Genomic DNA, 6,838 nt, shown 5'->3' on the forward strand with positions numbered 1-6,838 from the left:
AAATGATATCTAATATAATGCACTGCGTAAATCCCCCATACTTAAATTCAAAAAGAGTCAAGGGATCTCTACTTGAATGGTTCATGAGGCACAATACTTGCTAAGGTTTTGCAAATGGGGTAGCAAGCTAAGTGGGCTTGATTGTGGGGAAAAACTCCACAGTTAAGCGCGCTTGAGCCAGAGGAGTTCTGGGATGGGTGACCTCCTGGGAAGTCCTGGTTACCGGGTGCAAGCCCCGGAAGTGATGATTGATGCTATGTGATTCGTTCTCCACTTTTCACTAGTTTCAATCCCACTTCTTCAACCCTGTGAGCATCACTCGATGCAATGAGTGCTAAGTGAACTATTCAAAAATCATGAGAAATTAGTCAGTTACGACTACCTCTCATGGAAATGGTCATACGTTTGAATGACTTACTTAACGCAGTTGAATCCAAAAAATGATATCTAATATAATGCACTGCGTAAATCCCCCATACTTAAATTCAAAAAGAGTCAAGGGATCTCTACTTGAATGGTTCATGAGGCACAATACTTGCTAAGGTTTTGCAAATGGGGTAGCAAGCTAAGTGGGCTTGATTGTGGGGAAAAACTCCACAGTTAAGCGCGCTTGAGCCAGAGGAGTTCTGGGATGGGTGACCTCCTGGGAAGTCCTGGTTACCGGGTGCAAGCCCCGGAAGTGATGATTGATGCTATGTGATTCGTTCTCCACTTTTCACTAGTTTCAATCCCACTTCTTCACCCCTGTGAGCATCACCCGATGCAATGAGTGCTAAGTGAACTATTCAAAAATCATGAGAAATTAGTCAGTTACGACTACCTCTCATGGAAATGGTCATACGTTTGAATGACTTACTTAACGCAGTTGAATCCAAAAAATGATATCTAATATAATGCACTGCGTAAATCCCCCATACTTAAATTCAAAAAGAGTCAAGGGATCTCTACTTGAATGGTTCATGAGGCACAATACTTGCTAAGGTTTTGCAAATGGGGTAGCAAGCTAAGTGGGCTTGATTGTGGGGAAAAACTCCACAGTTAAGCGCGCTTGAGCCAGAGGAGTTCTGGGATGGGTGACCTCCTGGGAAGTCCTGGTTACCGGGTGCAAGCCCCGGAAGTGATGATTGATGCTATGTGATTCGTTCTCCACTTTTCACTAGTTTCAATCCCACTTCTTCACCCCTGTGAGCATCACCCGATGCAATGAGTGCTAAGTGAACTATTCAAAAATCATGAGAAATTAGTCAGTTACGACTACCTCTCATGGAAATGGTCATACGTTTGAATGACTTACTTAACGCAGTTGAATCCAAAAAATGATATCTAAAGTATTACTGTTTATGGAACAATAATAGCTCCACTCTTTAGTAGAAAAATGATATTTTTTCATCAAAAATTATATCTGACTTAGTCCATAAATTGCAAAGGTATCGTTCATGAACGAATGGAAGGATTAGAATATCTCGTTTCTTTCCTCTTTTTTTATCAATATAAATGGGACCAATCCCTACATTGTGTATTGGTACATACAAACGATAAAATATCTTTGCCTCTCCCTGCTATTATGTATGAACAAAATTGTTTCAAACCTGTTCCATCATTAGCAATGTCCAAGTGAATAGATGTTCACTTTCGAGATGATCCGGGTCTAGCTTGATAACATGATCTCTTCCAATCCAATGTGAGAAAGTTACATAGTGTCTACTTTTTCCGATAAAGGGGTGTTTGCATGGGTTTGCCTTGGTATCGCGTTCATATCGTCGTATTGAATGATCCTGGACGGTTAATTTCTTTACATATAATGCATACAACTCTAGTTGCTAGTTGGGCTGGTTCAATGACTCTGTACGAATTAGCAGTTTTTGATCCATCCGATCCTGTTCTTGATCCAATGTGGAGACAAGGTATGTTCGTTATACCTTTTATGACTCATTTGGGAATAAAGGATTCATGGAGTTGATGGAACATCACCGGAGAAACTGTAATTAATCCCGGTATTTGGAGTTATGAAGGTGTGTCCGGGGCACATATCATGTTTTCTGGCCTGTGCTTTTTGGCAGCTATCTGGCATTGGGTATATTGGGATCTGGACATATTCTGTGATGAACGTACGGGAAAACGTTGTTTAGATTTGCCAAAAGTATTTGGAATTCATTTATTCCTCTCAGGAGTAGCTTGTTTCGGATTTGGAGCATTTCATGTAACGAGTTTGTATGGTCCTGGGATATGGGTGTCTGATCCTTATGGACTAACTGGAAAAATACAACCAGTGGATCCAGCATGGGGAGCTGAAGGTTTTGATCCTTTTGTTCCAGGCGGAATAGCTTCTCATCATATAGCAGCGGGTATTTTGGGTATATTAGCAGGTCTATTCCATCTCAGTGTTCGTCCTCCCCAACGTTTATACGTAGGATTACGCATGGGGAAAATTGAAACGGTCCTATCCAGCAGTATTGCTGCTATGTTTTTTGCAGCTTTCATTGTTGCTGGGACCATGTGGTATGGCTCCGCAACTACTCCGATCGAATTATTCGGTCCCACTCGTTACCAGTGGGATTAGGGATACTTCCAACAAGAAATAGATCGACGGGTTCGTGCCGGTCTGGCTGAAAATTTAGGTGATCCCAATATCATGGTATGTTTACCATATAATAACAAAGTTAACAGATCTCAACCAATACAATAGTTTCTATGGCTACACAGACCATTGATGATACTTCCAAAACCACGCCAAAAGAAACCCTTGTAGGAACGACCTTAAAACCGCTTAATTCAGAATATGGTAAAGTAGCTCCTGGATGGGGAACTACTCCTCTTATGGGTTTTGCAATGGCTCTATTTGCAGTATTCCTATCTATTATCTTGGAGATTTATAATTCTTCCGTTTTATTGGATGGGATTCCGGTTAGTTGGGGCTGAGGAACTCCAAAATTCACCTGGTGAGCTCTTGAAGAAAAAAAAAGAACTGAGGGATTCAAACCCAGACCAAATAGTGGCTTTGAGTTTTTAGCTTATCTTGTTCCAATAGTTTGATCGTGTAATTACTTTTCTCTAAGGATTTTTGGAATATGGGTGTGCGACTTGTTGAAATCGATCCATATTTATAGTACAGAAGACCGATCTGTTATCTTCATCAAGATGGTCCTACCTCGTTGGATATTTAATTTCTAGAATATTGAATCTCTAGAGCACGAGGTCTATCATAGATATGTTCCGGAAGATCTGAACTATGGTTTGTACCTATCATTTCCTCGTCACCAGACTTCCAATAAAGAAATTGAAAGAGGTATTTCCTATAATAAATCGAAGGAAATATCCCCTCTCATAATTATGCTGATTATGACCAAAGAATGATATAGTATCTGATTTCTCTTAGTTAGCATATTTCGTCGAATGAGCGAAAATGAAAAGGTTATTACCCAGAGAACCTTTTGGGGATTTGATAAAATCATCGGGGTCTAATTGAAATCTGAGGTTTGGATTGATTCATCTATTGAGATCTCGACAAGATAATTCCTATAAATCGTCTATATTAGTTCTTTTCTAGGGAACTGATCACACGAATAGGGTAAAAGATCGTTCAAAGGGCCTATAGTGATTTATCATAGGGATGAGCCGACTTGAAATTTTGGCACTTTTTGAAATTTTGGCACTTTTTGAAATTTTGGCACTATAGAGTCTTCTAATAGAAATGCTGGATTGTTTCGAATGATCTTCATTTCTCCAGCCGGTCAGGCAACGAACCCTCAAGTATCTCTTTTCCAAAATTTATTTATTCGTGTCCAAAAGCATTTGCGTGTTCTTGTTCAAGCCGTATGAAGGGAAATTCTCATGTACGGTTTTCAGAGGGGGAATTTCAGTTTACCTATCTCAATAAAGTATACGATCGGTTCGAAGAGCGTCTCGAGATTCAGGCGATTGCGGATGATATCACCAGTAAATATGTTCCTCCTCATGTCAATATATTTTATTGTCTAGGGGGGATCACACTTACTTGTTTTTTAGTACAAGTAGCTACTGGTTTTGCTATGACTTTTTACTATCGTCCGACCGTTACAGAAGCTTTTGCCTCTGTTCAATACCTAATGACCGAAGTTAACTTTGGTTGGTTAATCCGATCAATTCATCGATGGTCGGCAAGTATGATGGTTCTAATGATGATCCTGCACGTATTCCGTGTTTATCTCACAGGTGGATTCAAAAAACCCCGTGAATTAACTTGGGTCACAGGTGTAATTTTGGCTGTGTTGACCGTATCCTTCGGTGTAACTGGTTATTCTTTGCCCTGGGATCAAATTGGTTATTGGGCAGTGAAAATTGTGACTGGTGTGCCTGAGGCTATTCCTGTAATAGGATCTCCTCTGGTAGAATTATTACGCGGAAGTGTTAGTGTGGGTCAATCTACCTTGACTCGTTTTTATAGTTTACACACTTTCATATTACCCCTTCTTACTGCTGTATTTATGCCAATGCACTTTCTAATGATCCGTAAGCAGTGTATTCCAGGTCCTTTATAGAGAGGAAAGATAGATTGAAAATAACTATTCATAACTTATTGTTCCGAATAACGACAGTAATATATCATCGCCAGGAATATTTATTATTCAAAAATGGAAATATCCATAGAAAATATGGTCCTCGGATTTCTCCTTTCGATTTTGGATTATTATTCATCCAATACAAACAAATAATTGGAGTAGATTCTCAGACGGAGAAGATGGATTATGGGAGTGTGTGACTTGAACTATTGATTAGGCCATGCAGATACTTTCTTCGATCTACCACATAAATATTTCTGATAAAATGTGTCTCTGTCCCAATTTCCTTATCAGAAATAGGAAGTTTAGCACCTGGGTGGAAAGGCATTGGTCAGTTTGTTCCGTTCCAAGAGAATTCTTTCTATGATCGAATCCGAATCAGGAAGGGCTCCGTGAGATCCGGACAATGGGACAATATTTTCATATATTCAGTAATTGGACTATATGACTTTACTTCTCCTTTTCATAGTGTGAAAATGCATCCATTTCCCTTGCATCCATTTCGATGGGAAAACTATTGGAGTGAAAGAAGGGATCTAAGGAAGGAGAGAGGCCGGATCAATAACAAGTCAATACCTTGTATGCTAAAAAACTTTTGAGGTCTATTCGTGGTGATAAACACAAATTACAAGGACTAAGATGGTCCAAAAGGCATATCGATCATGATCGAATTTGTGAGATTACTTGGGTCATGAGCATTTAACTGGAATAATAAAATGACCAATGATGGATGATCATAGACATTATTAGTTCCTATTTTTCCAATTCGTCTTCCATCACGGGAAAAAATAAGTGATATATACTTCCTCCAGTTATTGTTCGAGCCGGATGATAAAAATTGGCATGTCCAGTTCTTTCGGGGGATAGATCCATAAAGATCTACTTATCCCAATAACAAAGAAACCTGACCTAAATGATCCTGTATTAAGGGCTAAATTAGCTAAAGGTATGGGACATAATTATTATGGAGAGCCCGCTTGGCCCAATGATCTTTCATATATTTTTCCAGTAGTAATTTTAGGTACTATTGCATGTACAATAGGTTTAGCGGTTCTAGAACCATCAATAATTGGTGAACCAGCAAATCCATTTGCAACTCCTTTGGAGATATTGCCCGAATGGTATTTTTTCCCTGTATTCCAAATACTTCGTAAAGTACCTAACAAATTATTAGGTGTCCTTTTAATGGGCTCAGTACCCGCGGGATCATTGACGGTGCCTTTTCTAGAGAATGTGAATCAATTTCAGAATCCATTTCGTCGTCTAATAGCTACAACAGTATCCTTGATCGGTATTGCAGTAGCCCTTTGGTTAGGTATTGGGGCAGCGTTGCCTATTGATGAATCTTTAACTTTAGGTCTTTTCCAATCCAATTTGATCCAACTGTCGAATATAAAAATATTTCAATTTTTTTATTCATATATCTAGGGAGTAGTTGCTTTAAGACAAATTATATCTCCCTAGATATACCCATCTTGTCAGATATTTCTTTCGAATATTCCACGAAAGAGAGATATGTCAAAGATTCTCATGACTCTCCAAAAGAACTTGGGTAAAGGAAATGAAGAGATGAAATGAAACCAACCATTTTATGAACCCGAAACTAATTCCTGGGTGGATCAATTGCAAAACGTTTTTGTAGAACTTCCAATACCTGTTCGATAGATTCCTTCCCGAAGTGTTCAATTCTCATTAGATCTTCTCGACTGTAATTTAAGAGGTCCAATAATGTATGTATATTGGCTCTTCTGAGGGAGTTATAGGTTTTGGGGGGCAACTCTAATTGGTCAATGAAAATAAGTTGAAATGCTATTTTTTCTTTCGTTTCCCCCGTATCAGTCAATACGTGCGAAAGGGGGAAGGGAAGCATATTAGACCCTTTTTTATTGTTCATTCCATCGATGTTCTGTTCCTCTCCATGGAGGAAGGGAATAAATAAATCGATCAAATTTCGAGAAGCTTCGTAAAGTGCCTCCCTAGGAGTTAACCCCCCATTCGTCCATATTTCCAGGAAAAGGAATTCTCGTATTTCATTTCCGCTCCCATAGGAATGAATACTATAATTCGCATCGCGAACAGGCATAAAAACAATGTCTATAGGAAAAATTCCGTCCTGATAATTATTTGGACTATGTATAATATATCAGCGATTTTTTTCAATTTGTAATCTGATATCAGAAGTAATTGATTTAGTAAGTCTAGCTATATGTTGTGTAGTATCAATTATTTTCACAGAAGGTGGTAATATGATATCTTGAGCAGTTACATTTCTGGGTCCAACAATATAAATAGAAGCTTCT

General features: G+C 38.8%; 1 pseudogene; it reads left to right on the forward strand.

Moving 5' to 3' along the window:
• Nucleotides 1-1,726: 1,726 nt before the first annotated feature.
• On the forward strand, nucleotides 1,727-5,995 carry LOC149196161 (uncharacterized; annotated as a pseudogene).
• The last annotated feature ends 843 nt before the right edge of the window (nucleotides 5,996-6,838 follow it).

This window comes from Pinus tabuliformis, chromosome 2_2 (assembly GCF_031772625.1).
Source record: "Pinus tabuliformis cultivar Carrire ecotype Pingquan chromosome 2_2, CPIR1, whole genome shotgun sequence".
Classification (NCBI taxonomy): Eukaryota; Viridiplantae; Streptophyta; class Pinopsida; order Pinales; family Pinaceae; genus Pinus; species Pinus tabuliformis.